This window comes from Pleurodeles waltl, chromosome 4_2 (genome assembly GCF_031143425.1).
Source record: "Pleurodeles waltl isolate 20211129_DDA chromosome 4_2, aPleWal1.hap1.20221129, whole genome shotgun sequence".
In the NCBI taxonomy this organism is placed as follows: Eukaryota; Metazoa; Chordata; class Amphibia; order Caudata; family Salamandridae; genus Pleurodeles; species Pleurodeles waltl.
In genome coordinates this window covers 49,918,985-49,931,124 of record NC_090443.1, presented here as the reverse complement: position 1 = coordinate 49,931,124, position 12,140 = coordinate 49,918,985, and positions in this window count along the sequence as shown.

The following is a 12,140-nucleotide window of genomic DNA, read 5'->3' as shown; positions in this document are numbered from 1 at the left end:
ACACAGCACCAATCTGATGGCCATATTGTAGGCTGTATAAAAGGGTTGGAGGCGTGGGGGAGAAGAGGATGAACCTGTATCACTGCTGCATATGATTTAAACTGTTGGTCAGTGTTTGAGACCTTGTTTCATTTGAAAATAAATAACAATTATTTCAAAAAATACAATCTGCTAAACTTTAAATCAGGCCCTATGTTTTCAACTATCTTCTGACCTGTATATGTTCTTGGATGCTTCAAATCTTGGCTGGTAGCGAGTTCCAGAGCTTGGTAGCTTGTATTGAGAAAGCAGTGCCTCCTTCAGATTTGTTATGGTAAACTGGTATTATGATTTGTGGTGCAACCTTGGTGCACAGTGTTCAGTTTTGCTTGTATTGCTTGAATTTACCTTGTAGCCATAGCAGTCCTTTTCCTTCAAACACTCTGTGGGCAATGTAGAGTGCCTTGAACATTGTCCATTTAGGTATAGGTAGCCACAGGGGTGACTGCAATAGTGGTTTTTGGTGCTTTTTTGGATGAAGGTGGAGAAGGAATCTTGCAGCGGCATTTTGAGTGCACCAAGGTATGTGCTGTTGGCAAAAGTCAAGCCTGGAGATAACAAAAGTGAGGATGGCCTGTAGTTTTGGTTGATGTCCAAGGTACGGGAAGATGCAACACAGTGATTCCATTGTGTGAAAGGCACTCTTTTTTACATTGTTGGCATGAGGTATCAAGGATAGGGCTGACCCCAAAATTTCCCCTTTTTTTCACCCCTAGGTTTCTGACTTCTGTTAATGATGGAGGGACCTCATTCCTCTTGGGTCATTTGGCGAAAGGTTGGTATTTTTGCTGTTGTCTGCAGGTCGAACTCCTTCACCCACTGAAAGCCTCACAGCAAGACTGTGTAAAGCGTGCACAGATACTCTGTTGAACTTTATTTGTCAATTACCTACTTGAAACTCCTGGCTCCAGTTTACTCATATAGGCTAATTTAGGCATGCTGTGCAGCAACAGCTAAGGTTCATCATGGCCACCACTGCTGTTTGAGGGTTTGCATGTCTCCATTGTGTCAAACATCATAGACACTAGAAGCTGCATAAAAATGTATTGGTTCAGGAAGTTGTTTTTTTATATGCTTTGCATCTTTTATCAGGAGCTGAATAATTGAAAGCTCATCAACCTTTTCCAGCTGGAATATCAATTGTGTAAGGACTACATGCAAATGTGCAACCGGAAAAAAAACAAGGGAGACATTACCAAGTGCTAGGACTACATATACTATTGAAAGGGGGTTAATATTCTTTGCCCCAGAGAAGCAAAAGCAGTGATCACAGAGCCAGAACTTGACTCTGGTTAGCGAATCGTCTGATATGCTGGCAAACTTTAAATTCAACAAACACAGCTATTGAAAACTCCCATATTTAGCTCTCTTCGCATGGCAGCAGACATTTCTCTAGCAAACTGGATGTACATACAGAGGGAGGAGAAACTTGGGGGTAAACCTTCCAGCAGAAAACCCATCTATGTCTATCAGGGATGGGAATACATTTTACACTGGGAATATTCCCAGAAGTGGTGTTACAGGGTGTTACACTGTCAGTGTAAAGGCAGTATTTAACCTAGAATGACGAGAGTACATCAAATTATGTTAAAGGCACTTTTATCATGGAGTTAACACCACCAGGCATGGTGGTGAGGCATTCACCCAAAATTCAGTGGTTGTTATGTCACCATGGTAGCCATAATTAACTCTGGACCATGTTATGTTATATGTTTTGCCTATTTGTAGAAGTAGAGCAAACTGAACAGGTGTGATACTAGCCTCGGGAGGCCATTTGAACAGCCTGGTTTCTTTTGGAATTCCAGAACTGAAGAAGAGGCTCTTATGTGCAGTGGAAGGTTGTTCCAGACTTTAGGAGCGATGAAGGAGCTAATGGCAGAACAGGACATTTCTCAGTTAGTTGCATCTCTATCACCTAGGGTAAACTAGAGAGGCAATAATGTTGTAGATGCCTACAGGAATATTACAAGTTTTGGATGATGGCAAAGAGAAGCGAAATATTGGACCACAAGCAAGAAGGTTTTCCTCCATGACGAAGAAAACAGAGGCCTACAACGATATCCCATTGCTTGCTCATGGGACTAGGGGCCAGATGTAGAAAATAAAATATTTGCGAGTTGCAAAGTGCGAGTCCATGCGACTCGCAATTTGCAACTCACAAATTGGTATGCAGTACGGTGTCTCAGACACCGACTGCAACTCGCTATGGGGTCGCAATGACCCACCTCATCAATATTCATGAGGTGGGTCGCAAATTGCGGCCCCATAGCGAGTATAGGCACTCGCAAACATGGAGGCCTGTTGTCGTCAGCAGACCTCCATGTTCGTGACTGCTTTCAATAAAGCAGTTTTTTTTTTTTAAGTGTAGCCCGTTTTCCTTAAAGGAAAACGAGCTGCACTTAAAAAAAAAAACGAAACCTTTAGTTTCGGTTATTTTTCAGGGCAGGTAGTGGTCCCTTGGACCACTACCTACCCTGAAAAAATATTTTTGGGTCCATTCACAAAGTGGAAGGGGTCCCATGGGGACCCCTTCCAATTTGCGAGTGGGTTACCATCCACTTGAAGTGGATGGTAACTGCGACACCATTTGAGACCGCGTACGCGGTCGCAAATGGTATTGCATACCACTCAGACTCGCAAATAGGAAGGGAACACCCCTTCCTATTTGCGATTCCGAAATGCATATTGCGAGTCGGTACCGACTCGCAATATGCATTTCTGCATTGGGAAACGCGTTTAGCGACTCGCAAACGGCAATTTTTGCCGTTTGCGAGTCGCTAAACGTTTCCTACATCTGGCCCTGGATTCTCTCTGTGTTTAAACCATGAACACACATAGGGCCTCATTCTGAGGCCGGCGGGCGGCGGTCGCCGCCCGCCTGGCGGGAACCGCCATATGGCTGCTCTGCGGTCGAAAGACCGCAGAGGCCATTCTGGCTTTCCCGCTGGGCTGGCGGGCGACCGCCAGAAGGCCGCCCGCCAGCCCAGCGGGAAACCCCTTCCCACGAGGAAGCCGGCTCCGAATGGAGCCGGCGGAGTGGGAAGGGTGCGACGGGTGCAGTAGCACCCGTCGCGAATTTCAGTGTCTGCTAAGCAGACACTGAAATTCAAAGTGGGGCCCTCTTACGGGGGCCCCTGCAGTGCCCATGCCATTGGCATGGGCACTGCAGGGGCCCCCAGGGGCCCCACGACACCCCTCACCGCCATCCTGTTCCTGGCGGTCGGAACCGCCAGGAACAGGATGGCGGTGAGGGGGTCGGAATCCCCCATGGCGGCGCAGCAAGCTGCGCCGCCATGGGGGATTCCTCAGGGCAGCGGAAAACCGGCGGGAGACACCGCCGGTTTTCCTGTTCTGACCGCGGCCATACCGCCGCGGTCAGAATGCCCTGCGGAGCACCGCCAGCCTGTTGGCGGGGCTCCCGCCGACCCCGGCGGAATGACCCCCATAGTGTGACGTGGATATCACTGCTACATCTCGCCACAAAATCTGATGCTGCCCAACCACAGAGGAATAACACATATGTTGAATAACAGGCATATGCCATACTGACTGCCTCCATTAAAAGACTAGAAGGGCTGAACCCTCCACCCTCTGATAAATATACAATAAGAGACTGTCTGATTATTGTCCTATATAGAGAGACATTCAAATGAATCTCATCATCTCCCTACAGCCTCTCTCACCCTACAAGCCTGGATTAAGTAAAACCATTAGCTTATGGGACACCGAATATTTAGTATTGTTTTAGTGACAGACACACACTACACATAGCGAGTTTGTTAAAAAATGTCACTTACTCTTACAGCCTTTGTTGAAGATGACCACAAGCCATTTTTCCTTTCCACAATATCAAATGCATGTTTAGATGTTGTGTTTAAATTGCAAACAATAAAAATGATGTTATTAAAAAAAACTATTATACCCTTTATTGGTGGATTCTCCATCACCACCTTCTTTAAACGTTAGATGGCTAGTGTTCAGTGGCCATGAAAGTTAGACACCCCCTTCTCTGGCTCAGCTTTCAGGAAACAAAGCCAGGTCATACTCAGTAAATCTGAAATCTGGGACTTAATTTAATTTTGAGCTTACCTTTACTTCTCAAGTCAACATAGAAGAGAGGGACACATTTCCAGTGGTCCATTACCCAAAAACGTATCACATCTACAAAAGAGCTGCCAGAGAGAATTTTTCATTTCAGTAATAATAGACAGAAAGGGGTACTGGAACATCAGGCACAAAGGCCCACCGGAAAGGCTGACAGACTGCATGGGTGCAGATATGGGCAACTAGATTAGACCTATATTTGAAACAAATGGATCATAACACTGAAAATACATTACTTCCTCGTGGTTTATGGTCATGGTAATATCCGCAATTCAGGGGACTTTCTGAACAGGGATCCGAGCTTCCTGCCCATGTGAATCCCCAGTCAGGATGCTCTGTTCAACCAAGGGGCAGCATCAGTAAACAAAACTTCAGAAACCAAAAACATGGCTGGTCATATAATCCCCGAACTATGGAGTGTTCTCAAACTTGCATTGAGAGCCCAACTGAACTATCTTTTCTTCAGAAATTTGCTTAAAATTGAACTGTGCAAGAAACCTTTTCACTAATCTTTGTGGCATTTGGTAGATGGCAAGCAAAAAAACTACCCCGGTAGAAGGCATATCAAACACAATAAACTGCTACCACATTCTCCCTACTCCTATCCTGCATCCCTCATAATACATGTACCTCTCTTAGCAGGCAAACTGCAAATGGCATCCCATTGTTGCTACCCCAATCAGTTCCACAGAGCCCGCCTCTATGCACGGATTTCCCCTAACACCCACCTTGCATCCTTCTGTGGCACTATATATGAAAGTAACCTGTAGTGGGCGCAAGGCACTAGATGTGGCGCTTCAGAACATCCTGTAAATAAATAAATAAATAAATATGCCTGGCTCGTTGCCGGTTACACTGCAGTCACCGTGCAAGGGTAGGATTATAAAATCCTGAATCTGAGAGCAGTGGAACGGAAAGAGAATCTCTCAGCGGGTCTGGCTGTCTCTCTCCCTCTAATTGCTAACAACTTCGCTTGAGGACAGAGGCTCTTGTTGGTTTAGGTAGTTGGGGGTAGGGACAGGTCACGGCTAGCGTATTATGTCATAGTTGGCGTGGGGGCTGCCCGCTTCCGCTGTGGGTGGCCACAGGACCAAGTTCTCACTGTAACACCTCATTTCCAGGCATCAGCAGATTTGCACATACACACGTAGCGGCGTATCATCCAATAGATTACATCCATTATTTTTGTTTCGTTGCTTCTGGTTTCTTTCTCTCTCTCAACTGGGTCAGGGAATCAGGTGACACGAGGTCTGGCTCAAAGGTTCTCATTGTACGTGACAAGCACAAAAAAGAAAAGAGAGGGTTGGGGCGGCTCTCCAAAACATTTCACATCTCCTTTGGAAGCAAATTAAAATTTAGATTTTTAACTAGCATAAATTTGCAATCAGGTAAGTGTAGTATGCTATCTCTTCGTGTCTAACTCTATCCAGTAACTCCCCACACTCAAATATTGTTTCGCGCAGTAACCCATTTCATCCTCTGCTTGGTTTGTTACCTTCACTCGTGTCTCTCTTTTTCATTATTTCTCTTTCGATTTACCGTTTTAATCCACGTCGGGTCTCCTAACATTATCATTTTGTTTGTGCCTCCACGTGTATGTTTTTTTCTCCTGCAACTTAATTTGCCCCTTTTGCTGTTTTTAAGGGCCACCTATCGCTTCGTGTTGAACTCTTTGCCACTTTTTTTGCAGTGACTTCAATACATCCCTAAGCCTTCCCTTTACTTGCATCTCTCCTTTCTCATCCTTTTTACAACGAGTTACTCACAGAAATGGCACTTGCACTCCCATTCGTTCCCATTAGTTCGACACTTGTGGGATAAAAAAATTTCTAGCTTACGCAACAAGAATTTTCAATTCTATTAAGAACACGGAGGCGAGGATTATGCTTTCTCTTTCTTTACTAAATTTACACAGCAGCCAATCACAAAACGTTAAAGGAAAAAAAAAAAACGACATTTCCCAATATCATTAACTACATGTCACGTGCTCCAATCACCAATCGTGACCTCCAACCATAAGAGTCCTGAACCCCAACGTCACTTCCTCTTTCTTTGTATCAGATAATCCTAAAACCACTTGAACACAAACTTTCTCCGGAAAACTTCTCTCTTGGCAACGAATTAGAGGATTAAACCACTCCGGCAATTAGCCCAAAAACAAATCCTTCGAAGAAGAAGATACTCAACGATATTCTCACCACCACCGATCTCCAAAAAGATCTCAAGAATTCTTCTGATCAGAACCTGGAAAATAAAAATACATAATAATACTCTTCCTAGGCAGATTATATCAGAGACAACTATAAACATCTCATCAACAATTCAGGGGAGGGCATGATACTTTTATATACAATTATATAATTGAATAAAACTTCTCACACCCATAATGGGCGGGATAATCCTCGCCTCCGTGTCCTTAATAGAATTGAAAATTCTTGTCGCGTAAAATAGATTTTTTTTTATTCTATGTCAGGACCGGAGGCTCGGATTATGCTCTTTTAAAGCTGATCCATAACAATAGAGGCAACATCAACCACAGGTTTAAAGTAAAACTTACGAAATGTGTTCTCAGAAGACCAGTCAGCTGCCTTCATAATATCTTGCAAACTAGAACCTAGACCAAATGATTTGGAAGCCATAGCTCCTCTCACCGAATGAGCTCCAAAGCGCTCAGTATTAATACCTGCTTCACTCATTAACCATTTAACCCATCTTGCCAAGGTGGCAGAAGTTACTGGTCTAAATGGTTTTTGAATAGAAATTAACAATTGACCATTCATATTTTGTCTGAATTCTTCAGTGGCCGATTCATAGTCTTTCAAACATTGTACCACACATAACTTTGAATTATTCAGATACCAAGGATAGGATACCGACCTGCAATTAATTTTAGTCCTCCTTGAAATGGAAAAGGAAACACCTTCAGGCGAATATATTCTACCAGATAAATCTAGGGCCGTATTTATACTCTGGTTGCGCCGAATTTGCGTCGTTTTTTTCGACGCAAATTCGACGCTAAACTAACGCCAACTAACGCCATATTTATACTATGGCGTTAGACGCTTCGGGCGCCAAAGTGCCCGGAGTGAGCGTCATTTTTTAGCGTGAACCCCTTCCTTGCGTTAATGATATGCAAGGGAGGCGTTCCCGTCTTAAAAAATGACTCCCAGGCCTTTACGTGGAATTTATACTCCCGGGCAAAAATGACGCCCGGGAGTGGGCGTGGCCAAAAACGGCGCATTTGCGCCGCTTTTTAACGCCTGGGTCAGGGATGGCGTTAAGGGACAAGTGGGCTCAAAATGAGCCCAGAGTGCCCTCCCCTGCCCCCAGGGACCCCCCTGCCACCCTTGCCCACCCCAGGAGGACACCCAAGGACGGAGGGACCCATCCCATGGACATTAAGGTAAGTTCAGGTAAGTTTTTTTTAAAATATTTTTTGTGGCATAGGGGGGCCTGATTTGTGCCCCCCTACATGCCACTATGCCCAATGACCATGCCCAGGGGACATAAGTCCCCTGGGCATGGCCATTGGGCAAGGGGGCATGACTCCTATCTTTACAATGATAGGAGTCATGTTGATGGGGGATGGGCGTCGAGAAAAAATGGCGCAAGTCGGGTTACGACGATTTTTTCGACGTAACCTGACTTGCCCCATTTTAAGACGCCCATACGCCATTTTCCCCCTACGCCGGCGCTGTCTGGTGTACGTGGTTTTTTTCCACGCAAACCAGGCAGCGCCGGTCTGCTTGCGCCGGCTAACGCCATTCCATAAATACGGCGCCCGCATGGCGCTTCAGAATGGCGTTAGACGGCGCAAAATTTTTTGACGCTAAACTGCGTTAGCGCAGTTTAGCGTCAAAAAGTATAAATATGGGCCCTAATGTCACGTACTGCGCTGGACTTCTCACCTCTGGATTTCGGATTGGCGAATACACCAAGGCGGTCATTCTGACCGTGGCGGGCGGCGGTTGCCGCCCGCCAAGCGGTTCCCGCCGAAAGACCACACCGCGGTCAAGAGACCGCGGCGGTCATTCCGGCTTTCCCGCTGGTCCGGCGGGCAACCGCCAGAAGACCGCCGGCCGGCCCAGCGGGACAGCCCCTTCAACAATGAAGCCGGCTCGGAATGGAGCCGGTGGAGTTGAAGGGGTGCGACGGGTGCAGTGGCACCCGTCGCGATTTTCACTGTCTGCTAAGCAGACAGTGAAAATCTTTGTGGGGCCCTGTTAGGGGGCCCCTGCACTGCCCATGCCAGTGGCATGGGCAGTGCAGGGGCCCCCAGGGGCCCCACGGCACCCGTTCCCGCCATCCTGGTTCCGGCGGTGGACACCGCCAGAAACAGGTTGGCGGTAAGGGGGTCGGAATCCCCATGGCGGTGCTGCATGCAGCGCCGCCATGGCGGGTTCCCTGGGCCAGCGGGAAACTGGCGGGAAACCGGCGGCTCCCCTTTTCCGACCGCAGCTTTACCGCCGCGGTCAGAATCGCCAAGGAAGCACCGCCAGCCTGTTGGCGGTGCTTCCGCCGCACTCCGACCATGGCGGTCATGGACCGCCAAGGTCAGAATGACCCCCCAAGTCTTCTACAGGTCCTGGATACTCCCAGATAAGGGCGACCCCTTCTAGTAGCCACGGTGCCGCTTGACAGGCTACGCCTAAGCAGACCGTACCCTCCAGAAGGAGTCCCAGAGGGAAAAAACACCAACACTGGGGAAAAAACCTCTAACAGGAACTCCTGAAGGAAAACAAGAAAAAACAGGACTTGACAACGGGAAACAAAAATAGGCAATATCCAGGGTAAAAGGCAGGAAAAAAGGAACAGGTAAAAATATCCCAAGGCAAAATCAGGAACAAAGTACAGGCAAAAATCTTCCAAGGCAAAAAAGCAGGAACAAAGAACAGGAGCGAACAGCACAACCAGAAGGAAGTGTTTGCAACGCAAGGAGGAACAAGACTGACTGACTTATATACTGAGAAAAGGGAAGTGACATCACAGGAAAGGGAAGTAACACCATCTTGGATTGGGAAAAGCCCATAGACCAGTATAGGAAAAAGGAAGTAGTATAAAAGAAAAACAGAGCATGCTGGGACAAAAACACAAAGAAGACAAGATGGACACAACATGGATAGAGACAGGCAAAAGGACCAACAAAAACCCACCACCAACAACAAAAGAAGAAAAAAGGCTACAAGTAAGTGTAGCGCGACCGGAAGCGAAATATATGCTTCCCAGAAAGCATAGGCAAAAAACGCGGGTAACGGCGCTCCGAATATCGGTAGCGCGTTCCACCCGCGAGGACAGAAAGAGACGCCGCGTCAGAGCGCGGCGTTACATCTAAGGCTTTGACATCAGGAACCCTTTTACAAGAAATCAAGCAAAGTAAGATAGTCAATTTTGCTGAAAGTTGCTTGCGCGATAAAAACTTATTACTAGGCCAGGAATCAATAAACTTTAAGACCACATCTACATTCCATAAGGAGTTATACTTGGATTGAGGAGGATTGGAAAACCTAATACCTCTCAATAATTTACAGACTAGAGGATGTTCCCCAACCGGTTTACCATCAACAGGCTTATGTCCGGCCAAAATAGCTGATCTGAAATTGTTAATAGTTCTATAAGCTAGTCCAGTGGAGGCTAAACTTGCTAAAAAGTTAACTACTAGATCAATACTTGACTCCATGGGATTGATACTTCTTCCATAACACCAACTATTCCATCTGCGCCAAGCAGAAGCATATCTCTTGTGGGTGCTAGAAGCCCAGGCCTGTTTGATAAAGTCCCTAGCTTGTTGCGAAATGCCTGGGGTTTTACCAATTTTTCCTGAAACCATCCATGCCATCAACGTAAGCGTCCCCGATGAAATCAGAGGATGTTGAAGGCCCTCCGGACTCAACAACAGGTCCTGACGAGGAGGAATGAGCAACGGTAGAGCACACGCTAACTGGAGCGCAATAGGGAACCAGGGCTGAGATCTCCAAACGGGAGTCACTAGTATCAAGTCTGCCTTCTGTCTGCGAATCTGCGATAGCACCCTGGGTATCAGTAGAAATGGAGGGAACGCATAACCCCGAAAAGAGGACCAATCCTGTAGGAACGCATCCGTCCCTGAGGCCAGCGGATCCGGTCTCCAGCTGAAGAACCTGCGAATTTGAGTGTTGAGGCGAGAGGCAAAAAGATCCACCTCGCAAGGGCCCCATATCAGAACTATCTGTTTAAAAATATTCTGATCCAATCTCCAATCGCTGGCATCTCTCAGATACCTGGAGTTCCAATCCGCTACAGTGTTCTGGGCCCTCAGTAAATACTCCGCTACAATCACCAACCTGTGATCCAGACAATAATTCCAAAACTCCTTGGCTATCTTCGCTAAGATCCTGGACCTCGTACCCCCTAACTTGTTGACGTATCTTACTGCCGACACATTGTCCATCCTTAGCAGAATGCAACAATCTGTCTTGAGGGGGGATAAACTCTTTATCGCAAACGAACCAGCTAGAAGTTCTAGACAATTGATGTGAAGGGATTGTTCCGTCGGTGACCACCGACCCCCTGTCACTACAGATCCGCAGCGGGCTCCCCAACCCCACTGACTGGCATCGGATTCTATCACCACTTCCGGATGGGACCCGAAGATGGCTCTGCCATTCCAGGCTTCCATGTGATGTAACCACCATTGAATCTCCTCTCTGACTTCCCTGGACAACGGGATTAAGGTTGAATACTCCAACCTTGACTCAGATATTGGGGGCCATATTTATACTCCGTTTGTGCCGAAATTGCGTCGTTTTTTTTTACGCAATTTCGACGCAAAACTAACGCCAACTAACGCCATATTTATACTATGGCGTTAGAGGCGAATAGCGCCAAAGTTCCCGGAATGTGCGTCATTTTTTAGCGTGAACCCCTTCCTTGCGTTAATGATATGCAAGGGAGGCGTTCCCGTCTAAAAAATGACTCCCAGGCCTTTACGTGGTATTTATACTCCCGGGCAAAAGAGACGCCCGGGAGTGGGCGTGGCTAAAAACGGCGCATTTGCGCCACTTTTTAACGCCTGCTCAGGGCAGGCGTTAAGGGGCCTGTGGGCTCAAAATGAGCCCACAGGTGCCCTCCCATGCCCCCAGGGACCCCCCCTGCCACCCTTGCCCACCCCAGGAGGACCCCCAAGGATGGAGGGACCCACCCCAGGGACATTCAGGTAAGTTCAGGTAAGTATAATTTTTTATTTTTTATATTTTTTTTTGGTGGCATAGGGGGGCCTTATTTGTGCCCCCCTACATGCCACTATGCCCAATGACCATGCCCAGGGGACAGAAGTCCCCTGGGCATGGCCATTGGGCAAGGGGGCATGACTCCTATCTTTACAATGATAGGAGTCATGTTGATGGGGGATGGGCGTCGTTAAAAAATGGCGCAAGTCGGGTTAAGACGATTTTTTCGACGTAACCTGACTTGCCCCATTTTAAGACGCCCATGCGCCATTTTCCCCCTACGCCGGCGCTGTCTGGTCTACGTGGTTTTTTCCCACGCAAACCAGGCAGCGCCGGTCTGATTGCGCCGTCTAACGCCATTCCATAAATACGGCGCCCGCTTGGCGCTTCAGAATGGCGTTAGACGGCGCAAAACTTTTTGACGCTAAACTGCGTTAGCGCAGTTTAGCGTCAAAAAGTATAAATATGGGCCTGGATCTTTAACCTCTGCAAAGCTCGATAATGTAGAGGGGCTGGGAATATTGCTTGAATGGATGAGGCCAGTAGACCCACCAATCGAGCAATGCTTCTTCAAGAAATATTCGGACTTGCTAGAGCCGCTCTCAACTCCCTCTTTATGTTGCGAATCTTTTGCGAGGGAAGAACCAGTTGTGCTTGTATCGAATCTATCTTGAAACCCAAGAATTCTATTACTTGAGTCGGATTCAACAATGACTTCTACGCATTGATAAGGAATCCCAAATCCTGCAAAAGATTGATCGTCCAGTTCAAATGTCTTTGAACTGTAGCTGG